Raw genomic sequence first — 25188 nt, 5'->3', positions numbered from 1 at the left:
CAGCAAAGCTGCAATCTGTGGCAGGAAGGAGAGAAAGCTGCCACACTTCGACCTCGAGCCTGCCAGATTGCCAATTAAAAGGTGGGCCTAAGCTGTTTGTCAGAAATCTGACTGCCGGATGACCTGCCCTTATCTGCTGCTCGGCTCATAAATAGCAGGTTAAATTAATCTGAGGGCCCTGCACACTGGCTCCTGGCTGTGTGAATCATTATCATCATCCCCCAACCACAGGTACCGACGAGAGGAAGCAGGTGGCACTGCTGTGACAAGGCAGTCTCCTTTGGACTATGAAACTCTGTACGAGTGCCAGGGACACAGTGAAGCGCCCCTGCTCCCAATGCAAGGGTGGAAAAGTCATGCTATTAACATGGGAAGGTACTGTGTTTTAACATGAACACTCATTGCAATAGCATGGTTACAGTCCTCATAGCCAATACCAGTACTCTAAAATTAATAATCCTGCTCTTTGCAGGCTTCTTTCCATTGTGTAAAGTGATTTCAATAGAAAGGTGCAACAAATCCCCCAGATTGTAAAATAACAAGCCTTCAGCCAGGTTGTTCCTGCAGATAACCCAAGGTGACTTTCCAAGCACTTTTCTTTTTGATGCCACTGTCAGATTTTAGCGAGATCTGACTGTGGACAGCCAGGCTCTGTGATAAAACGGGTTGGAGTCAGAAGTCAGCAGTGATGTTGGTGCCAGGGCTGGCTCTGGCACACCATGGCTCTAAATGTTGATAAATGGGTGTTGGTGTACAGTTTCCTCCAGGTCACTTTATCTGACTACAGAGAGAGGGGAAACTCAATAGGCCACTGCTGAAAAAACTCCACAATTAAAAACCATCACAAACGTTTGTTGCCTGAGCCTAATGAATGATTTAAATGAGAGACAAAATAAATAAATCAATGGAATTGATGTAATACGTCACCCAGTCCTTCTGCCCTATTCACTTCAACTTCCTCCACACGCTAACACAGCACCCCACTGCTTTTGTGTTTAAACATTTCACTGTGTCACTGCCAGTCTCTTTCCTTTGCTCTGGAAAGCCTGTTTGGCTAACTTATTACACAAAGCCACATTTCTGTATGTCTTCCAATAGGTGTTAACTTTGCCAACATTTAAATGAGATTAGACTTTCTAATCTGTTTTAAGCCTGAAAAAAGCAAATTAAAATGGAGCTCCAGGTTTACATTATGAAGAGAAATTCATTAAAGACAGAAAGAATTCCAGGGAAGTACAGTAACCCATCTTCCAGCACTGTCACAAGCATCCTGAAGCATTAGTGTAGCGCTGGAAACCTGACACAAAACAGAAACCAGACACTGCTAATAGGGTTTTGTAAAGCAATTAAAGCAGGTACTGAAAAGCCATGAAAACTCCATTTGCACCTTTTATCCAGCGGTAGATGTGTTGAGCTCTGTGTGTCTGATTCAAAGATTAAATGAAAACTAAGACTAATGAAAGTCCAGTGCCCTTACTAAACTAATGTTTTACATGCTTCATGCCATTGCTTATAAACGGAGTAGACTGCTGGGTAATGAAACTTAGCAGGCAAATGATGGGAAACAATATTCCAGGACCACTACCTCTTTTTAATCTGAACCAGGACTGTAGCAGTCGATCGGCTGGTTTCACAGACCCCTATTACCAGTAGTCTTAGACTACTTTACCTAACATTAGTGAGTCCAAGATTAGTGATAACTGGGGTCTGTGAAACCAGCCATATACCGTATGTTTTAGCATCAGCTGCCTATCATTGGTATCAGAGAAAGGTTAAGAGAACATTAAAACAACAGAATGCATCAGTTTTACAGGGAAACGAAACATCCTTGAAAATGAGTAGTAATGACATTTTTTCACCTACGTGACACCCATAGAGAGCACTGCACAGAGGTAAACTATAATGCCCTACCACAGCAGCACTGGAGACTGGATGCTTTGTAGCCACAGGCAATACAGACGGCTCAGGGCGCTGCTATTTAACTATTTATTCTAGAGCTCTTAAACCTGCTACCCAGTTCTGGCAACGACCAAGACTGAATACACTATAAGTTTGGAAACTGCATGTTTTTTCCAGGTCATAAATTAATTAAAATAGTTACATGCCTGTTAATGAATAAATGCTTTTATATCAGGCCGATGGGATGTCTGGGCATCTGGCTGGGCTGTTGCTTCGGGCACTGTCAGTGACGAGGAAATTACGATTTCATACGCAAATTATATGACATAACCCTTATCAGTCTTCCGGCATGAGCATCCAAGCGTGTTGCAAAAGTGTCTGTGTCAAATTATATTTGTACAGGATTGCCTAAAAAGCATGCATGGTTGTTTTCTTAAAAGGTCTTGACATGAAAGCCCCGAGCCTGCACCTCACACACAGAAAAAAATCACAATACTGCACAGCCAGCGAATGGTGTTCTCTGATTGACGTGGAGTGTTCTGAGCATCTACCACAATAGAAGGAAAAAAAAAAACAATCAGCATCTGGCAACAAATTAAAAAGCCAGTGAGGTGCATGTACTGTAATATTTCTGAATTACTTATTCATAACTTTTGTGTATTCAGAAAAGTCAGATTGTACTGCTGGAGAAAAGCAGCTGCCTCCATAACACCGCAATAATCTGTGCCCCTGTAACAACCCCTGAAGACTCAATAAAAGGCAACTGTTTATCTTTCCCAGCAAACACTCATTTGGTTTTAATTAAAGCAGCTGATTTCCCAGTCGCTCACCTCACTGCTGCCACTGAATCTATAAACTCAATGCAGTTAGTCTTACAGTCGGAATAACTGTGCCCCCACAGATTTGAGAAGAAATGTCCCGCATTACCATGTCTGGAACTACTGTAATTGTCAAGTATTAAACTGCTATTCATAGTCGCTTGAAATGGTGAGATAAATCAAACAATCCGATCCTATCAACCCTGGTACATTCTGGTGTTACCAAACTTGATTTGTGACAAGCTGAATTTGGACCCGGTCGCCTGAGGCGAAAGAAAACTTCACTGCTCCTCCAAAACACTTTTATAGAGAGAAAGGGCACTCAGTACAGGACAACTTTCCTTGTTCTCCCTGGTCAGAAACACTAATATTCAATACAAGACACAGGTCAGAGATTCTGTTTACACACATCTGTAGATTATTTGAATTGTAAGGAGCCAAATACTCCTTGCTGCTTAGCAACTGGCAATTCAGAGACACTTGCGGTGGTCACAGCAATTTGCTGCAGTGAGCCAGCCTCTCACTGAAAAAAAAAAAAAAAAAAAAAAAAGTGGGCTTTTAGTCATCGAGATTCCCACTTAGTCCATTTGGACACAATTCATTTGATCAGTATTTCTGTCACGCAGAACACAAAAAACACTACAGCTTGCTCACTGATTAAAGGAAAAATTATTTCAGGGAAATAACAAGGGTCCGTTTGACTGAGACCTTGTTATGAAGAGAGTGGGGCTACAGTAAAGGGGTTTAAAGGAAAACAGTGATGGAAATAAACCTGGGTGTTTATTTGCCATTGAGGTACAAGCACTAGAGGCTAGATATTTATTATACAGCACTTTCTTTGAATCCAGTAGCTGTGGACTATAGTACTAAGAACTTCCCAAGGCTACCAGTTTAAGCAAGGTTAGACACACAGTATCAGCACAAACTACAGCAACAACAAACGGTTTACAGCAAGACTAGGGTTTGGATTGTATTGCCCATTTTTCCTCACTCAGCCCCTTTATTTACTAAATACCCTGGTATCGCTGAATAGAGAATCGTCTCCTCTAAAAATACGCACAATATATTAATGAGAAAGACAAAATGGTACCCTCAAATGTTCTCCTTTTTTCTAGGAAAGCAGTACAACAGGGGTACCATTCTACTTGTGAGCTGTCTTGCTCATTAAAATATTTATCATAATTTTTTTTAAGAGGAGACGATTATCTATTCAGAGATACCAAGGTATTTAGTAAGTAAGGGGTCTGAGTGAGGAAACATGGGCAACACAATCCCCACCCCTAGTCTTTGGTGGAAATTATTTGTTGTTTCCATCATTTGTGCCGGTACTGTAGTTTCATAAAATAACAGATGAAAACAAATGATGCAATACTGTATATGTGTGCCAAGTAAATAAACAAGGCTTTTAAAAACATGTCTTTCCTCTTACTTAGCATAAAATGTTTTCAGTAAGCTGTTCAGATTTACCGACTTGTTTATTTTCTCTTTGGCTCTGGTGAAAACTCACTTAACTGTAAATCTCCAATGTGTCTCTTCCTACCAATTCTATCCTGGATAATGATGAGGTTTCCAGTACTGACAATTCAGCTACAAATGGTTTGGCTTCACTTCTGCGTTGATTAATTCCATTCTGAACCAGCACCCCAGGCAAGAATGAAGACCTGAGCTCACCCTTCAGAGACTTACTTTTTCCAAATACTAAATTTCTGTTCCTTCAATTTGAACACACTGCACGCAAGTTTTGATTCCAATGTGGTAGGAAATAAAAAAAATAATAATAATTTCATGGCTACAATATTGAAATCTGTATCTGAAAGGGGAACATTTAGAGATATTGTGGCTAGAATATATTTTTCTTTTAAGGTGTCATTGACCCCATGATTCAATTGTAATGGTATATTTGAACGCTGGCTTTACACTGCTTCAGCCAGTACTTGAATACTGTAAGTGCAAGCAAAGAGTGGAGACTGACTTGAGTATCCTGCTCTTACCCGCTTTCTTTATTTCTTGCTGCTCTGCATGAAAAGGTATACTGAATACATTTGAAAAAACGTCTGCCATTTAAAATACAGTATTAAAAGTACAGTGGTGTAAAACAAATAAAACAACGTCTTGACAAAGAAGCAGCAGTACAGTAAATTATTTTCCCAGCCTTACAAGTTTGATGGGTTAAACAACAAGTCTCACACATTATCACTCAAGCTATTGGGCAACCTAGTACTCCCTAATCAGAAAACATTAGGAAATCAACTGGCTGACACATAAATCACCCGGTTGCCAGGCTGCCCAGTGAAATCATTCTTGTCCTCTCATCACGTAATCCCTCTTGGGAAGCAAGCACTTTGGGTATTAAAGAGAAAACGTCCCTGTAACAGAATTACTCCTCGTGAATAGTCTCTCTCTCTACAGTAAGATTACAGACACAGCCTCGGACACATTATGGACTTTATATCAAACTGTGGACTCAATTCAAGCATTACAGCTCAGCTGGGGAAAACATTGTAAGAATTCAATAATGCAATTACCATAATTCCCCAAGTACAATGTGTGCTCTGTGTATAACGTGCACCCCATGTATAATGTGCATGACTGGGCTGCCAAGTGTTACATCTCTGATACTGTATAGGAAGTATCTTTGTACACTGCTTATTAAAAATCCAACTTTAAATTTGTCCGGGTGTAGCAGCCAGTTAAATTGTTTTGCAATATATCTATAATCTACTTTATTTTTTTTATTTTTTTTTTTAACAGACACTGTAGTCCCATTATGAAAGAAACTTAATAAAAATAACTGTGCTTTAGCATGTTGACCAGTGCAGTCGCGGCATGGGAAATTTGACCTGGAACATGGCGCGTTCCCAAATCCCGTGCAAGCAGGTTGGATGAAAAGGTGGAAACTGACTGTAGTATGAAGCTCTTTCCTTCAACGTATTGGCTTATAAAATTGGAAACCAGTTTTCTCTAACTGTCAAAACTGAAAACTTCATTCCTATGAACTGTTATAACACAAGCCTTTCCTTCTACATCTATAATTAAATTCAATGCCATTTACTTCAGACTATATCTACTGGTAAATATTTAACACTTTATGACTCCAGAATTTACTGATATAATTTCTATGAAGTATACCTTGGGTAATACAAATTATTTTACATCATATCTGTTGTTACTGTACCACCAAGATATGGTACTGTAGATAAACACAGTATGCAGTGTCTGTGCATACTTTACGTCACAACTGATTAGGCCAACATGCCAGACACTGTAATCATTTTATATTCCAGTTTCTAAACTATCCCAAACATGTTGATGGTAAATGAACAAGTGCATATGGGTAATTACAATCTGTATCACAATTACAATATTAGTGCTGTTGTGTGTAAATCTGACATCAGTGAGTAGGTTAAGCCATAGAAAGAGCAGCTGTCTGTAGGCTACTCGGCCATCATAAACAAATGTTTATAGCTGCAAACTACATCCACCAGTAGTTTGGTGTCCTCGGCTCACCGCACACCAGCGACCCCTGTAGTCTGGCCGGGCACCTGCAGGCTTGCCTGTAAGCTGCCCCGAGCTGCGTTGTCCTCTGACGCTGTAGCTGTGAGGTGGCTGCATGGTGAGTGTGCAGTGTGAAAAGAAGCGGTCGACTGGCGGCACACGCGTCCGAAGACAGGGTGTGTTCGTCTTCGCAGCTCCCGAGTCAGTGCGGGGGTGGTAGCGGTAAGCTGAGCCTAAATAATAATTGGATAAATTGGCGACTACTAAATTAAAAAAAAAGAAATGATCTTGGGCTGAATTGCAAAATTGCTTTTACTGTGAAAACGCTGATGCATATACAGGTGATTTCTAATTAAAAAAAACATATTTCACCTCAAAATAGTAAACCATCAAAAATAAATTACTGGTCCGTAATACCATAATTAAGCTGTAAGTAAGACAGACGGCTACTGTTTGTTATAATGACTGGAGGTTTGCCCTCTAAGCTCTGTTCTTCTCAGAGTACGTGCATCAGTAACAGCAAATAACCACAGTCAAGAGTCACTTCGAGTTTGTATTGGTTATGTATATTCATTTCCACTGGGTACAACACTACACCACAGTAAACGATGTTTACTTGGTCTATCCTTTCCCTTTTCTCACAAACGGCTTATTGACTCCTGAAGTCTTCTTAAGGGAAAGGTAGAGAGGAGGTTGGGGAGAAACCCAATTCTTAAAAAAAGAAAGAGAAGAAATGACTTCTTTTTAGCTTGGTATCTGTAACTGTGTTGAACATGTTGAACACCAACCTCCCCCACCCCCCCCCCCCCGGCAGCACTGGACAGAAGACAACAGTTTGGATTGAAGAGGACATCACAAAGACAGCACTGTGGATTGCACTGGCAACAGGAAAAAAAGGGCCCCTCTGTTTACTCTCATTTAGTTTACAACAATAACATCTAAACTTGATCCAGAATTTTTCTGGCAATTAGCAAACAGGGCCTCTGTTATTCATTCTCAACTAATTTTCCATTTGCCAATGAGACTAGCTGAGCTTTCCTCTCTCTATCTGTGAGTCCGGGTGGTGCTGGCTCCCCAATAGAAAGCAACGAGCCTCCGTCCTGCTTTTTATTTACACTGGGCCATCAACAACGAGTCCTTGTACAGCACAGGGACGTCTTATGTGAAGCATTGTGACAAAGTACAGTGATTTCTAAGAGCTTGCAGTAATACTGGATTAACTGGCTTGTGTTGATGTTTTTAGTTTTTTATAGCCAGTACTGAAATTCAGGAAAGTAAAAAGATTAATGCTCAGATAAAAGAGTAAAACTGTTCACTTGCAGGATTGGTTACACAGACCAAGGTTAGTACCAATCATAGACTATCTGCTATCTAGGTAACATCAGGTAGTCGTGGACTTTTACGAATGGGGTCTGCAAAACCAGTCGTACATTATTTAAAACTCTTCCAACCTCATTATAATGCAACACTGTACTGCAGTAGTGTACTGTACTAAAGACAGCCGTTATTGATCTTACCACTTAGATGCTGTTTTAGGGATTTCAGTGTCTGCTGAAATATTCTTTTACTCAACATGTTATGGTTTTGTGCAAATAGAAAAAAAAAAAATACCTGTCTTTGTATTTGATCAGAGGGCTGAGAAGGGGAATAGCTTCTCACCACGGATTGTGATAACACCACCATTGACACCAGACACTACTACCCTGGTTTGCTATTAGACGCAGGGCACTGTTTTCAATGTAAATACTGAATAAAACGTGTGAGCTGTCCCAGCAAGTGTCAAGGTTAGGGCTGGGCAGCGTCTTGTTACAGAATGTAGTGTCTTCTTCAGCTGAACTTTACTCTGTCTCACCTTCATCTGCAGTCAGGGAATAGATGCCAACAACCAACTCGAGAGACCCTAATGAATACATCATTCATTATTTGTCTATGTGAGACACATGGAGAGAGCGTTGCAGCAACGTGGCAATTGTTAATCACATCTGAAACCATCTGCTTTGCTGCCAAACTTATTTTACCTGCTCACAATATTGATAACAATATTTCCAGGAGTCTTTATTATTATTATTATTATTATTATTATTATTATTATTATTATTATTATTATTTACCCAGGTTTATGCAATGCTTTTTTATAAATGTTCTCAGACGTTGAACTGCCAATATGCCATCATTTTAAAAGCTTACAGGTTTTTTGTACGCCCCTTTATCATTTTCTTACAGTAAATAGTGGTCAGAAATATTATAGTAACTCTACATGCTGAACACGATAACTGCATTTCTTAGAACAATGTAGCAGTTATAAACTTTCAGGTAGTGTCCGATTATGAGGACCCTCTAACTGTGGCTGCATGTTTTTTTCTTTTATCCGTAACACTAAACACTCAATCATAAACTATATGAAACCAATGTACTAAGGGGTGAAACAGTGAAAGCTTTGGGGCAGTTGAGGGTAGCTTAGCCTAACAGGGAAAGTAGGGTGGTTTGAGAGAAGACAGTGAAAGCTGCAGTAATGCTGGAAAGCTACAATTAAAGCAGAGTCTGTGAAATAATCGCAACCCCTCAGCGTGCTCCTTGGAATCACTGTAGGAGCAGTAAAACTGTTTCTTTATAATTGAATAATATAATGTAATATAATGTATTATTATTATTATTATTATTATTATTATTAATACTGCATATGTCTCCGATGCCAACAAAACCCCACGATTAATATTTTTTGCACTGTATAAAACATCTTATTATTATTTATAATAATAATTAACAGGTCAATCTTGGAAATGGCTCTGCTGCAAAGCCCATTTAAAGAGAGCGAGAGCGAGTCGAGACACTTGCAAGGTTCAGGTTCTTGACATGTCCTATGAAGCAGTTCAGACTGAGTGGAAGTGATCTTAAATCAATAGTCTTTAGTTCGTCAAGGGCAAGGGCTTGCGTTTATAGAAAAGCAGTGATTGATACAACAGCAACAGCTATTCCACAACTGGGTGTTTAACAGTAGAATCCAAACCAAAGAGAAACCTTCAATACTAACCAGCAAGAAGCAGAAGTACCTTACAGAAAATGAAGCCCTGGGTTGTTTTTTATTTTTTTTCGCAATTACAAAATACCACAAAACAAAAACATACTGAGGTGAAAAAATATATATAAAAGTACAAATTCATTTTAAACAGGAAAAATGAGTGACAAAGTGTATACTTTATAAGTGTATTGTTCAGCCAGACCAAGTTCAGGCCATGAAACTCACTTCAACCCAACTCAACACTCATCACATTACTAGCAGCAACCAAGCATCCCTACATAACACAAATGTCCAAAATGCCAGAAAGGGCATCTTCAACAGTGTATCAACGCCTTCCTGGTTTTCTATTTTAGAGTTCAGTATTTGTGATCCAGAGAATAAACTAGAGCTCACCACCTCACCACACCCCCATCTATAATGAATCAGTTAACCTTTAAATAGATTTCTGTATTGATTAGACCCCCAGAGAGCCTTCAAAGAGACCCAAAGGTCAGGAGTTTAGAGGAAAACAACAAGCGAAGGGGAGGAGGCGTGGGGGCGGGACTAACTGCCCTCTAAAAACTAGCAATGGTAACCACTCTCTCATAGCGTCCAGAACTGCATGCTTTAAAATGCCCTGAGACCAGTACTTTTCAACAATAACTTTTCAGAGATCAGCAGGGTTTTCTTTTTGCTCTAGAAACAAACATCTTAGACATCAAGAAACATCTTAAACATGCAAAAAAAACAAAAACAACAATAGACAGCAAAGGAGTAACTCAATTTCTCAGCTTAATGAACAAAAGGACTGTTTTTTGCTTTGTTTTTGTGTACAGAAATTAGTACTAAACAATAAGAGCTGATTTGTTTAGCAATAATATGCCACAGAAGTGCGCTTAAGTTAAATTTGTTTTTCTTAAGTCTCTGAAGAAACACTCTTGGTATCAGTAATATAACAGTGACAGTACACACATTAAATCAATATTATTAGTCTTTGAAACCTACCGGTTTGTTAACTTTGTTTTCATCTAGGATTCACGAGAGCTTATTTTTATTTTTCCAGTTCACTGCAGATTCCCTCCTTGCACCTGGTTAATATATTCCCTCATCTGCTGCCATGAGGTGCGGCTACAGTAATTAAGGGGGGAAATACAGTATGCTTCTCTAATTAGGGAAACAGTGGATGTTAACAAGGCATTATCTATTCAAACACATGCAGCTCCTGGAGATTACTGAACACTGATACTCTAAGAATGCCTGTCATCTCAAAGTAAGAGAACAAACTGACAGAAAACAAGGTCATGACACTTAACAATGGCAAATCTTTTGATTCAGCCACAGTTACTACATCTCTGAATCCCCTACACAGCAAATTCAATTTGTGATACCCACAAGTTCTTTAGATAACCATCTTGCATCCTATTACAAATCAAATGCCTGCAAATTTCTGATTATCACATTTCAGGACACTCGTCATATATTCAGTTCTAAGTATTATTTATTCTGAGAATGCGTATGTAATAAAGTACATGACGACTCGGACTCATCATTCACAACCTAAACACGCCACGGGGGAGAAATAATACAAGGATGATTCAAGCCTGCTAAAAGATCTGCTGTGATGAGGCTGTGCTTTAAAAAAAATCACTGCTATTATCAACAACAATAATAATGATTATGATTATGAGTACTCCTGTTTCTGCTTATACTACCCATGCAGGGCCTGGAAACCGGAATTATCCAATTGCAAAACACACTGCATATTAGAGCCACACTTCCAATATAAAGGCCACATGAAAAAGGCTTCAACAAATGTAATTTGGAACTATATGACCCAAGCTACTGCACCAGCCTTCTGGGTTTACTTATCTACTGTAGCACGGTTTCAAAGCTTGGGGCACTGTATGCGATTATGTATATAAACAGCTTCAGGGGTAGCCTCACACTTAGTATTATAGCTGTTCCATGCAAGGCCGTTCCTTACTGTTTATATTGCATTGCTCTCACAGCAAGACGCTTTACTTTCTTGGCACTGGGACAGGGCTTTGTTGGAAATGAGAGAGCACGCTCTAGGGCTCACCCTGTATACATCCCCTCACTACACTGCAATACTCTCTCTGTCCAGCATGGAAACAGGGTCCCTTTGGAAACGTTGAAAAGACCCAGTGTGCAACATAAACATCCTCAAAACAATTGTTCTAATACAAGCGTGTTTGTTTTACCTGTTTTTTGGGAGATAGGGAGGGTGGCTGCAAACACTACAAAACAATACAGGCACAAGAAAAGGTGCAGTTTATATCAGAGGTAAACCAGAGTGTTTAGATTCCCATGTCTGGAGAGAGGATGTGCAGTGTCGGAGGCGTTTTCTCTTGGAGTAAGTGCACCAGAAAACAGAATCCCCAGGAGGAGAAACGACTTCAAAACAAAAACTTTTGTCCAATTTTCTCCTCGTAATTGGATGGCAAGCTAAACTTCTCAATCACCAGTCTAATTTAACAACTCTCAATTGTCCACCTTAATTGCCTGAAGAAGCAGGGTGGCATCCCTGGGAGTTGCCTGGCAGTGTGTTGAGCTGCAGCACACTGTGGTTTCATCAGAATCCTCTGCACTCTCAATCAACATGAAAATAAAAAATCAGGACTGATTCTAATGTCCCATGTTTGGGGTGGGGGTGGGGGTACAAGATATTGGAGGGGGCAGGGTACTATATGTACAGGGGCTGATTTGGAAAGCAGAAGCACAGTTGTTTAAGACCCTCCATTACTCCTAATAACTCATTGTAAAGAACATCATAACCTAGCCAAGTTCATTACAGTTTTATAAATCAGTTCTCTAGGTACAGTATATAACAATGTGACATACTGACCGTACATGCCTAAAGACAAAAGACACCTCCTTATAATGAACTCCAGTGCCAGTACTGACATGTACAGTGCATGTGATGTGCGATCTGATTGGCTTCTCTGTATTCTGAACACTGCTGTCCACTTCCCATTAAACCATCAATTGCAGTAAATGATCCACACTTAGTGAGGGAAGGAGACCCAAGGGCCCCAGTCTGTAGATTATCAAGATGGTTATTACAACAGCAAGCAGAAAGGCCTTACAGCAGCAATCACATGAGTATTTACCAAACTGAGGCACCACAATCATTCAGTTTATATGTGATCGCAAAAAATGTAGCCTTTGTTGCCTGTGTGCATGTGTGTTAAAGGAACAAAACATGTATTTAAAATATAACATTCAGATTCAAAATGCTATTCAAATAGCACCACTTTCTACTTTTCCAGGTAGAAATACACCTGTAATTTACGTTACTCAAATTGCCTTTGCTCTCCAAGTCCCATCCTCAAGCCCCACCCACTTCGATCTGTACAGCTCAGTCATAATAACACCCCTAGGCACTGCCCCGATGTGGACCCCAGTTCTGTGCACATTGTAAGGGGTACACCCTATACTGGAGGTGCAGAGTGCTTAAAGCAACTGAAGAGAAAAATTACATTTGTGAAATGCATAAAAAAGTCTGCAGAAGCAACGTTTAACCCACAGAACTGATCTTGCTGAAATAATCTTTCTTTTGTGTGTCCCTCTGTAAGGGTAGATGTCTTTGCAGGGGCGCATTTATCATAGAAAAATGGGAAAACATGCTTTTACAGAGAGATAAACACAAAAAAACCTGAAACACCGGTCACCAAATGAACATTTGTGGCAGCTTAAGACGCATGGCTGCTTAGTTAAGGTGCCTTTGTCAGTCACTTGGTTGGGAAGAGCAGGTGATGGCTTAGAACCCAATTCAATTCAATGTTAGCTGGGAAAAGTGTTCTGGGAAAAATACAACTGTGTGCAATAAATAAACTGAGCAAATCTGGGTCTAGAAGTGATTTGTTAATCAAATCAAAACCTGTTGATTACTTTTTACCTTAGTTCAGATACAGTACTGTATATAAGCTGAGGTGAGACACATACCACATTTTCTGTTATGTTATGCACACAAGTGTACAGTAACAGCTACACGTGTGTACATACTGTACATATCTTAGCAACATTACCAAGAAAATGTGCAAAGCATTCAAGCAGCAACAAATCAAATGCACACACACAAGCACGATATTTGCCCTTGTAGGTCAGTTTTTGTCTTTTACATGCACGCTGCTTTTGTTAGGTTTTTATGATAATTTGCCTGCAGTAGAAGTACTGCACCCTAGTGGGATGTACCAATGTTAACTGTTGCAGCAGTTTCAAAGGAAGTACAGTTTTACAAAATACAGTGTGGTTGCCAGCTGTAAGTTTAAACCATACAGGCAGAAAGCCATACTGGTCAGCTTTTTTTTTTTCTATTATTGAATTAGGCTAGTCCTGTTTTATCTTGACGTCATGTCAAGGGCTCCTCCTGATTCATCTGCTGTCCTCATATCCTTGTCTAGATACCACTCCCAGGGCAAAGGGGCAGTAGCTTGAATTATCTTTAAAGTGACAGCGTTCCTGTGAAACTGCCTGCGTGTGAACCATTCAGAAGAGAAGACATAAGTGTTAAGTAAAAAAAAAAAAAAAAATGATAATAGTAATAATTCACATGGGGAATACGTAACATTATAAAAATTTTAAAAAATTATATATATATATATATATATATATATATATATATATATATATATATATATATATATATATATATATATAATTTTCATTTTTTCAGTGTGAATTGTGAAACTGGATTACAATGCTTCTAATACAACTGGCTGAGGTGGATTCTACCCTTGGGTTGCACTGTACTTAGTATTGCACTTACATTTATATATGATGTGTCTTTAAAAACTGACACTTTTTAACAGTCAGTGGTACATCATTTGCACAGTGCACAGGGACTCAAGGAAGCTAATGGTACAAACCCAGCCTGCCCATTAAGGTCATGTTTATTTTCTTTATGTAACATGTGGGGCACAACGAAAATCATGCAGCTGGAAATGACACATGGTTGAAGCCAGGTTATTGATTCTCAGCACTGCAGTCAGCAAATCCGGGTATAGTTACTGTGGGACTCCAACACGACCAATGGAAAACAAGACATCAGCTAGATAAACAACTTCTCAGAGGAATAACAAGCCTTGCCACCTCCCCCAGTCCCTGCGCTGGTTGCTTTCAACGTCCAGTCCCTGCGAATCCTGTGGCTCTAGTTTGGGGTTGTTTTAAACTTAGCTTGTTGTTGTTTTTAAGAACCACAGGGGCTCCTCCCCTCCTCTCCTCTCCCCTCCCCATCCAATCCCTTGAATAAATAGACTGGTTCATCTCCTACTGGTACAGTATCCTGGAAAGATCATTAAATCAGTTGAGTTAAAAGGTCATCGATCAAAAAAATGAGCGTGAATCGCGTCTGCAAAGCAGCAGGAAGAGAGGGTAATGGTGTTTGGAAAAACAAACACCTTGAAAACAGAGTAAGAGAAACAGAGAGAGACAAGGGCAGCAAAATATTAGACAGCCGACATCTGTGGCGTACGCTACCGTGTAAACAGGCTGTCCCTCATGATTCTTATGTACACATAAACTGCATCTCCCTGTTGCAAGTCAATTGGCAACACAGCAGATCTGACAGATTGAGGTGTATAGCAGATGCCTGAGGTTCTGCTATATCCAAGACTGCAGAAAGATTTGGCCATGCTGGAGATTTCTGCTCCCAATAACCCTGAAGGAATTAAGAGCAGGTAACATTCAGGAACAGTCCCTCCAGACCAATAACATATTTCAGTCACATTGAATCAGTGTCGCCCTGGCTGTACACATGACAAGTGTTTCTATCGCCTGCTCCCAGAAGTAGCAAGGTTACACTATTCCTGACATTCACAGTAAAAGCCAAAAAAAACTAAAAACTTACTCTTTGTAAAGTCACAGCCTTTAAAACGGATTTAAAAATGCTGTAAATGAAGTATATTTAAAAACCCTTCATCTAATCTAATAGGGATTACAAATATAGTTCAGTCATCGGAGACCACACAATTCTTATGTCACAGTAGCACATCGTTTGGGTATACTAACTGTACCGTATCTAGCTACCTTTATTCAGTTGTGGATGTGTACTGTACATGAAGTTTGTTAAATTATCAAGGGACAGATCAGCTATTACATTTAAAATAGTGCAGTAAAATATAGCTTGTCTGTATACTCATATTCAGTTGAAAATTGTTCAGTGGCCCTATTAATGTTTTTGCTTCTTTAAATGCATTTATCTGCATGGACAACATACGCGAGCTGTTAAATTCCCTTTAAAAGGTTATCAGTATAGTATCATGCTATTCTGTACACTGTAGGATTACATTTTCTTCAGTAGTGCCACAAACCATACTTCCCTTTTTACATCCAGCTTTCCATACTGCTGAATTGTTAGACTAAATGCTTTGTGTACAGAAAAGCTCAAGAAACAACTTTGTGCAAAGCAGGCACTACCTGGAATTAAGCTGAATTGCTCGTTCTCTAAATCACAGATTAATGTAACTAGATGTCTTGCAGTCACAGCTTGAGCAAACCAGACCAATTGTATCGAGTCAGCACTGATGTTTGGCCATCAGATATGACTAAACACTTACTGTAGTACTAGCTCACCAGATAAGTACAGTAGCACATAACAAAAGAAAGTCTGGGTGTCTAAAGCCTTGAAAACAAACCGAGTCACACATCTACGTGTTTGGTTTGCATGTGAAGCAAGTCCATGCTTGACAACAACAAATTCCATCAGGCTTCCCAGCAGCAACTACTCGGGTATCTGCTCAGGGGTTAAAGCTTGAACACAATGAATTAAAGCAAGCATCTGGTTTGGTGATTCTACTTCCTTACAGTGGATGCTAAAAGGACCTGGATTTTATTATATCACAGAGGAGGTCCTGCAGTTATACACTGCCTTGATTTGAAGACAGCCTGGAGACATACAGAAATGTTAGAAGTGATCTAAATTCTTAAGTAAATATAGTACTCGCAATGCGGAAAGGAAGCATTAAAACAGTCGGATTTGATACAGTACACTAATTTGACAAGATTCAAACACATAATTGAATTGTATCTTAATGTACTAGATATCAATATGAATTGCTAACTTTATTTGAAACACTATAAAAGCCCTTGAGTCGCATGAAGCTGCAACTAGACAGCATTAAAAAGAAGCGAAAGGACCAGAGAAATGGAGTCTCTCCAGATATACTGTAAATGCTACCCGGGCTAGAAATTACAGCTGATAATGCACAAGCTATATCTCTGGTGTATCAAAATGAAGCTTATGGCGTAACTCTATGTGTTACTGTAACCTGCTCAAAGAAAATGTAAAAAGTTATAGATTCACAGATTGTGAGCCTACCTATTTTTTTTTTTTTTTTTTTTTTTTAATAGCAGTAGATATGGCATTTTGCGAACAAGCTCATTCATCTAATCCTTTGAAGGGGATGTGCTTGTCTGCACTCCGAAGCCCTGTGCACTATTAATCAGATGATTAAAAGCGATGTGGAAAAGCAGAGGGCTGGACTCCTGAAGGAGGCTTTAATTACAGCTCATTTGCTCAGGAGTGTTTTTCTGCTCCCGCTGAGCTGTCTGTAAGGCAGCTCCGATGCCGGTCCGACACAGCTGCAGGTAGCTCGGGGATCTGCTATTAAACACAGTATGAAGCATTACTGGTCTTGTATGCTGGGACATCTACATTCAAATGAATTTACTGGGTTTATCAAGGAGTTTTCTCTTGAGCCACATCACCACACTATATTGCAACAATTTCATTACATTTTTGAAGAGGTAGCAATCTTTTTTTGTGCATGCTGTACAGTCTGTACTGTAGGTTTTTGTTTTTTGTTATTGTAATTTGGCCTTTGCAACTCTTTGGGCCTATGTTTTGTAACAGTAGTTTTGTATTACAGAGCTCAGAGCTAAATTTGTTGCTGTTGAAATTAAAATAGCAGTGTTAAAAACATTTATTAAAACATTTAAATTGAAATATCAATTGTACATGATCCGGCGGGTTATACTCTGGTATATTTCAGAAAAATTGATCCATTTCAATCCAATACTTGTATTGAATTGCACCAGTTTACTGGACTCAAACTTGAATACCCAGTCCAATTAAATTATACAACACTACAAACGGTGCTATGAATATAATTGCCCAAACCAATTATAGCAAACACGACTACTGAACTTTAATAAAAGTGTTACAAAAAAAGGCAGCAAACCCAGCTGTATGTACCATTCTGAAGCTTTCTCACTGTCCACGAGGATGCTTCAATCAACCTTAGAAAGTGCACATGAGGGGCTGATATTCTGAACTTAGCAACCTCAGTTACAGAAATGATTTGTCTGTGTGACACAGCTTTAGTGATTTGATACAGTAGCTTTCATGTCTTGTCCTGAGCTGAGTGATATCTTTAATTACATCGCCACAGTCATCCTTTTCATATGGGAACTTGGGCTTTGCTGGCATTATCCCAGCCTGACTTGCAACCTTAATGTATTTTTGTTTTATTTATTTGCTTTCTGCAGATTTTATGCTCTTGACAGGTCAGGCATAGAGCTATCGGAGCTTCCCCATAGAGCACCATAAATGCAGCTGAATAATGTGGATGTAAGAAAGCTCCCCCCTGCTATTTTGTCCAGTGTCTGTCCCAAATACTGTAGAAGCTACCTGCCAGTCTACCAGTTAAGTGGATTACCCTAGCTCTATAAAAAAAAAAAAGATCAATGTTGGTTCTCTTCTGCCAATACAAAATCCAATAAACGATACATAAAATGCATTTGTCCCAATGAAAGCCTAAATTAATAAAAAGTCAGTGCGCCCTCCTCACTATACGATTGTTCAGAACAGAAGTACACTACATTACTGCAATCAGATATCAGATGCAATGATTGAGCCAGGATATTAAACTCAGGGGGGTTTCGCAATTGTTTGGTTTCCTGACGTATTTGCCGAGAAACATTTATAAAAAAAAAAGATATATAATACTGTTCTCTCAACCAAAATGTAAAAAACTGGATAACAACGCGTGCCTCTGTTCTTTGAGTTACACAGGAAGTGGGCTGGCACACAGTCTTCCATGAAAGAGAAGGCAAGCCAGTGACCTCGGACGGGCTATGCAAACACTCGCACATGGACAGGGAAAATGTTTTGTACTCCAGCACACAGTACATACATGTAGGAGGAGGCAGCTGGGAAACATTTTGCCTTCGCTGCTTTCTTTTTAGCCTGAAAATATTTAATGTTTTCAGTCCCTCGACTCCCATAGCACGGAACAGGGCCTGTCTAGAATCCAACATGTAAGAAATGGTGATGCATGTTACTGTACATGTCCTACATTGTATATTTAACAATAATTTAACAAAAAAAAGGAGAAAGAAAAGACTCCAGATCATAAGATACTGTACATCTACCCTCACAAGTGTGGCCTTCCCCAACCTGCTGTTGAATGGGAGACCACCAAAGAAGAACAGGTGTCGAAGCGGCGTTGGGACTTTCCCCAATTTCAACTCTAACTTAACCAATGCCTTAACATGGTGTTAGCGTGTGAACCTGTCTCTAGCATCAACAGCAATAACCGCCTTACACTTCCTTTTTATAATGTGTTTTCCTGTCGCTCCTGTCGACTGCACTCCGTAGAGGAAATCTGATGCAATTCCAAAGAGCCACCCTGCTCCTCCCCGCAGTCACACACACACATTAATGGATCAGACCACAGTGATCTCATTGGTTGGGAACGTTCAATCCTGTCCAAAAGCCTGGCAATAAACCCAAATAGAGAGCAGGGCGAGGAGGGTGTACCAGCGTAGTTGAGAGAAGGCCATCGGATCAGTCCCAGCCCGCCAGCCTCAATGCCAAGTTAAGAGCTTTCTATGGTAATTTACTCTCCTTTAACCATGTTCTACATCCATTGAACATTGCTATCTAAAAGCTACTGAAAATGTAAATCGGATGATACATACCTTGCATCAAGCTAAGGAGTGGGATCTTTTTTTCTACACCTTACAAGGCTGGGGGTGACTGGTAGAAAACTCCATAACAAGGCAAGGTGGTCCCTACACATTAATGATACAATGTGAAACTAGATTTAAAAGCAAAGGCCTAAGAAAAATATAATTGAAAACCATGCTACATGCTACTGAAGAGGTCTCAAGCAAAATGATGGCAGCACTATTTTAATACTGAACACCAAGACCAGGCAGCGCAGTTTAATCATTTTGAGCAAAGCTTACTGTAGGGTTCAGAATATAGAAATGTCTTATGAGTCAGTCGATCTCTGTGTGCCCCGTCCTTTAGGGGATGTTATTTCTGCCTGCAGTACATGATTCTTCTTGCTTAGAGAAAGACAACAGTTTCCTCTGAACTGTGTTATAAATATAGCACATCTACACAGAGACTCATCGTTTTCTTTGCGTTTCTTTTTTTCTCTTTTGAAGCAACCACTCTGCTTCACAGAGGCCTAGGTTTATTTTTTTGTTTGTTTGTTTTTTTTCTGAAAGCAAAAGACACACATTCACTTTGTAACATGGCAACCAGTTGCTTGAAGGTGAAATATATTTTTTTCTTCTTTTTTGTGGCTTGCATATTATTCAATCTGTTATCTTAACAACTGTACATTATTTCAGACTTGAGTGAGTGAATTCAGCTTTCACTTCCCTAGCCTGCGTCTTGACATTCATTGTAATGTCAAACATTGTGTGACTGCTTCAGACACTCTGAATCAAGTTTGCAAATTGGAACTTTTGATTAAGATTCTAGCATTTCCTGCAACAAGCATAAAGTACTTTTTGTGGAGTTGTTGCAAAGGTCTGTACTGTACGTCAATATACTGTAGATATTAAGTGTGGGTTAGTGAGAGGACATCGTTAACAGCTAGCATGTCCCATTTTAAGAAGGTGGTGAGGACCCAGGTATTCTCTAGTGTAAATGCTTCAAAGAGAAACAGAAGATATAAGATCTATGGTACAACTGGCTAAGGCTGAGGGCCATGGGGCCATGGGAGTAACTTCTCATGGAATTACTTTCACAGCTGAGATCTAGGAATCTAGTTGTTTTTTTGTTTGTTTTTTATAAGCCAAGTGTATGTTTATAGAGTTCATCTGAATCCTCTATCACAAAATAGTACCGTTTTTATTTATTTTTTAATTTTTGGAATTATTTCCTCACAAAAGCACTGTCAACATATAAAGCTTGAAATACTAACGCATTTTCTATAAAGGAACATAAAATGTCCCATGGTCATGCTCAGTTTAACAGAATTCAAAGAGTGCAAAGAGCAGCCCTTTTCATAGAAGGGGGCTGTCTTACAAGTTAATTATACATATCAATAAAATCCTATTATGGTATTTCACAACTAGCAAAAGTTAAGCTGCCAAAATCTGAGTGTACGTGCTTCTTCACCTAGACTAAACAAGGAGCTTAGATAAACAGTGAACTTTCTCAGAAAGAAACTGTACAACACCAATAATCTACTTTTTTCCAACAATAGCCCATTTATTTTTTTGTACATAGAACAATAAAACAAATTGATAGAAGATGCCAAAGAATTACATTTCTATTTTGGCATAAAGCTGCCTACACCTACAATTTAGCACCAGCATGCACTTCTGATCAGGTTAGTGCCCAGTACAGCTAGCCAGCAAGACAGAATTGCATACACTACAAATGATGTGAATTATACAACCAGCATGGTCAAGAAGATCCATCTTGATTTTAGTACTGAATACAATGAACCACCAAGACCATAAACCATTGCATTTCATCCCTCCTGTTATGATTTGAAAATCCTTTCAGCAGGGGTCCAAAGTATTATATGACAAGTGCTTAAGATGCTTTGGGGAATTAAATGTCCCAGGTTACTTGCTCCCTATGTAGTTGAAAAAAACAAAAACAGTGTGCAGTGTTTTCAAGTCTGTCTGGGACGTAATGTTTCAGCTCTCTAGTCCCAGTTCAATCACAATGCGTGACGTCAGTGCTCCCAGACCCCCTGTGCAATATATTCTGATTTCACTTCCCCACTCTCTAGCTACAGTAATAAATTAGTCATCTGCATCAGAAGCATTGGTTTAAACCAATGTGTATCAACTGCCAAGTAGTAAAACAATGTTATTATTCTCGCATAATAAGGCTTATTGTTGTAATTTCAACGTCAGCAGCAATGCGGAAGCCAGTACTGCTACCGAGAATTAAACTGCAATGAACTTGTCATTGGGGTGGGTTCACAACTGCTTCACGCGCCCCGATTCAAATTGAGCGCCTGGTCAGAAACCACCTCTACTGTTGCTCGGTGGTCACAACGCAGGTTTCAGATGTTTTTTTTTTTACAGCTGTTTAGCTGTAAGTCTGTAATTTAGGGTAAGAAGAGAAGGGTCCCAGCTCAAGAATAAATGAGTAACCATTTTCTGTACCTCCGAATAGCATGATAAGTCCCTTTTTGTTCTGAAGCCAAGTTTGTTTTGTTTTACTCCATTCACTGTTCTGTGTTACAAGTAACAAGACCCCTGTAACGGTCACAGGAGGCGATTACCTGTGGCACAGAAAGGTTTGCGGAGCATTTTACACAGACAAAAAAAAAAAGTTTGTGCTTTACAGCTCCTGTGAAATGACAGAATTTTGGATTACTAAAGGACTCTGCGGCATTGGTCAAAGCACTGTTTTTAAAGTCCTGACGATGCTGCGTACAGAAGTAAAAAGGCTCTGTGTAACAGTGAGCCTTTTGTCCCATTTCTGTACCAGTGCAGAACACCCTCACCACTGGCAGCCAGGCTGAAAAAGCAAACACACTGACGAGCCAGTCTGGTAAGGGGATTGGATGGAGGAGAGAATCACGCAGCTGCTTTTTATAATATGCTGGGCATTCAGCTAGGGGGATGGTACAGAGTGAAAGTCTGGTTTTGAATAATCAATCAGGGAGCCAGTAATCCAAGATTGTGAACTAACCACAAACTATGCAATGAACGTGCCATTCAGAAAAGGGTCTGGGTATAATACTGCATTTCCACTTAACTCGGATTGAAAACCCAGCTGACACTAATACTGCACTTCCGTGTTTAGCCAACCCGCACTGGCTGCCAATCCGAGCTGCTCCTGACACTATATGAAAACTTCATTTGTCAACCTAAACGCTATCAAAGTACATTCCAATAGTTATGCTGACTACTTAACTTTCTATTCTGTTAAACTCTGACCCTTTCCCAAAGTGGGCTTACTCGAATCAGCTCGGACTGGCGGACAACCCATGCTCATGGAAATGTCTGGCATCACGGATTTAAACAGGCTGTGTCAGGGAGCCCTGTCGTTGGTTCCTGCGCAAGGGTGTGCAGTGCATTGGGCAGCAGGGCTCGCCAGCACTGAGCGAATCACGAGGTCTGGATTGGCTGAGGGGCGTGCCCAGGGATGATGTGCGTTGTTCAAAAATTGTATGCGTTACAGTTCGGCGCTACTGCACCGTCATTGCCACACAGATAGGCACTGAGTGAAAGCTTGCTTTGTTTACAGGACAACTACTACGGAACCCCTTGACTGCAAGACAGTGCCTGCGAAAGCTGCCCAGCCAGGAACGTCACAACCTGGAGTCGCTGGGAGGCCGGGACTGCAGAAGCGACAGTAGTAGGTCAGTTTAGGCGATGTTGATCCCAAACAGTATTGAGAGCGTTACAGTAGAGTAGTAGCTTCCTGCAGAGGGATGTTCCTTTTAGTGGGACTAGCGCTCGCCGCTCTGCATTTTGTGTGGCACTTTTATTTTTATTTGTTTTCTTTATTAAATGTGACACTACGGCTACCATTGCTGGTACATTACTGTCAGCACTTGTGTCGATATTAAATCTGCGTGCCTGTGCGGCGTGTCAACACCAATGCTCTGTGTCTGCCTCATGATTATTAAATGATGACCCACACATTTAACACATGACCCTGTTATACAGGCCTAAAAGGTAAACCCCAATCCTGCTGTGATCACAGCTTTCATAACCGGTTACAAAACTATACTTCTGAACAATACCCTGTAACACGTGCCCTGATGGTTACGCCACTGAAAAGCCACAAGACACTGTCATGTGCAACGTCGGGAGAGACCCGATATGTGGTTTTAGCCTGGCGTAAAGAGGGAATCAGCATTGGGGGGCGGGGGGAAGCTTGCTTGTCAATTGTCTTGTTTTAATGCATATTCTGGATATTGCGACTCCTTCAAAATTACAATACATATATAATACAATATTATAATACGTGATGTAAATCATTCCTGCCACATGTTGTGCAGTGCTTGTTTATGCCTGCACTAACTTTAGTAATGTATATAAATTCATTTTACTACAGTATGTTTTGCGCATGATTGTTTTTAGAGCTGTGGAAAAAATACAAACCCTGTATCTTTGTATTTGCTTGCATACGAAAATCAACTTCACCCTAGCGATGGGTGGGGACAAACCCTTTATTCAATAACTTACAACTTTACATCTCCCACTTCCTTTCCAATACAGCTCACATTATACACTGAATAAATAACAATTCTGCTTTTGACTTGCATCTCAGATGTTCCCCAGCCAAAAGGGGAAGAGGTTGCAGTGGGTTGGGTTTGTATGTATGTTTCATGTACTTACGAATATCTAAATATTGAGTCTAATTATTATGGGGCTCATAACAGAGGCAGATGAATGCATTTGTGGTTTTCTGAACAAACACAGCAAGCTCACCCCTTGCTGTGGGGTACAACACAGATTGCTATTGCAGCAGACTGGAACAAGATGGAATCGCAGGGTTTATCCACATGGCTGATATAAACATCAGAACAGGGAACACAGGATTAGTAAGAATGAGGAAGACATACAGGATTTTACAGAACATCCTGTATCCGCCCAACACTAGCAAAGAGGAGACCTTAGTGACATGGGCACGTTCCATCCGAGTTCAAAAAACACAATCACGCAATTGTACAATGTGTATTACGCTGCATTACAAGCTTTGTATGCTGTTGTCAGAATATGGTTAAAGGTGTTACTCCTTTTTAAATGTGACAATTTCATTGCTAGATAATTACACTGAAAGAAATCAAGGGCAGCAAGCATCAGCTAAATCTAAAAACAATTCTGTCCCTCAAAACAGGAAGAGATAACTACCAGGTCCGAGACACATTCTGTACTCCTACTTCTGTCATACCAGCTCTGCATTTCCACCTAAAACCTGACACACTTCCTGCTTTTATAAAGAGTGAGACCACTATGTGAAAGTCATTTGTCAACCTAAACGTTATCAAAGTTTATTCAAATAGTTGTGCTGATTATTTAACTTTCCATTCTATTAAACTCACTGGCCCAAGTAGATTGTGATTGAGAGGTAAACTTGGTTTCATCTCACCATGCAGTATATCAATAACCCAAACGGTCAAAAAGGCTGGAAATTTGATGTCATGATATCTACACTGGAAAAACACAGCACACCGACACCAAAGGTGGAGTGATGTAATATTTTTTTTAATGCTTGATGGGTTTACTGTGTAGTGCTACATTTATTTACACTGTAAACCAATTGTATTTGTGGTAGCTGGTGTCTATAGTGGGGCTGTGGTAAAGGGTAGGGGCTGGGGTGTAACTGACTTCCTCCTATCCCCTCGAAATGGAAGCTATTTTTTTTTTACCTCACCAATAGGCAACCTCTTCTTCGGTCTACAAGAAGAAGAAAATGACTAAACATGAATCTCCTGAGTGACTCACTCAGTCAGTGCCCAAGGCAGGCCTGTTCATTACTGGAAAGACTCCAAACATAATTACAAACATTAGCCTGTAGCTGATGCTGCCATTTAAGAGAAAGGGAAAAAAATGAAAATAAATTAAGGAACCAAAAAAAAAAAAAAAATCAGAGGTGGAGTACAGTAACCGAGCAATGCCAGTCTGGTCCCTGCCTGCAGCCCACAGGTTTCTGCTCCTTTCATGACAGAGTTGGGAGCTGTGTCTCGCCAGGTCCAGTAGCAGACTGTATGATCTCACCCTCTTATTCAGCTACAC

The 25188-nt window shown here is 40.0% G+C and overlaps 1 protein-coding gene across 2 annotated transcripts in view; it reads right to left on the bottom strand.

The window, feature by feature from the left end:
* Positions 1-25188, bottom strand: part of LOC117411929 (guanine nucleotide-binding protein G(i) subunit alpha-2) — a 71711-nt gene that overhangs the window by 23468 nt on the left and 23055 nt on the right. The gene's annotated exons all lie outside the window — the stretch shown is intronic.

Source organism: Acipenser ruthenus, chromosome 16, assembly GCF_902713425.1.
Source record: "Acipenser ruthenus chromosome 16, fAciRut3.2 maternal haplotype, whole genome shotgun sequence".
NCBI classification, from domain to species: domain Eukaryota; kingdom Metazoa; phylum Chordata; class Actinopteri; order Acipenseriformes; family Acipenseridae; genus Acipenser; species Acipenser ruthenus.
Note: the sequence above shows the minus strand (reverse complement) of the source record. Positions and strands in the feature narration are given on the sequence as shown.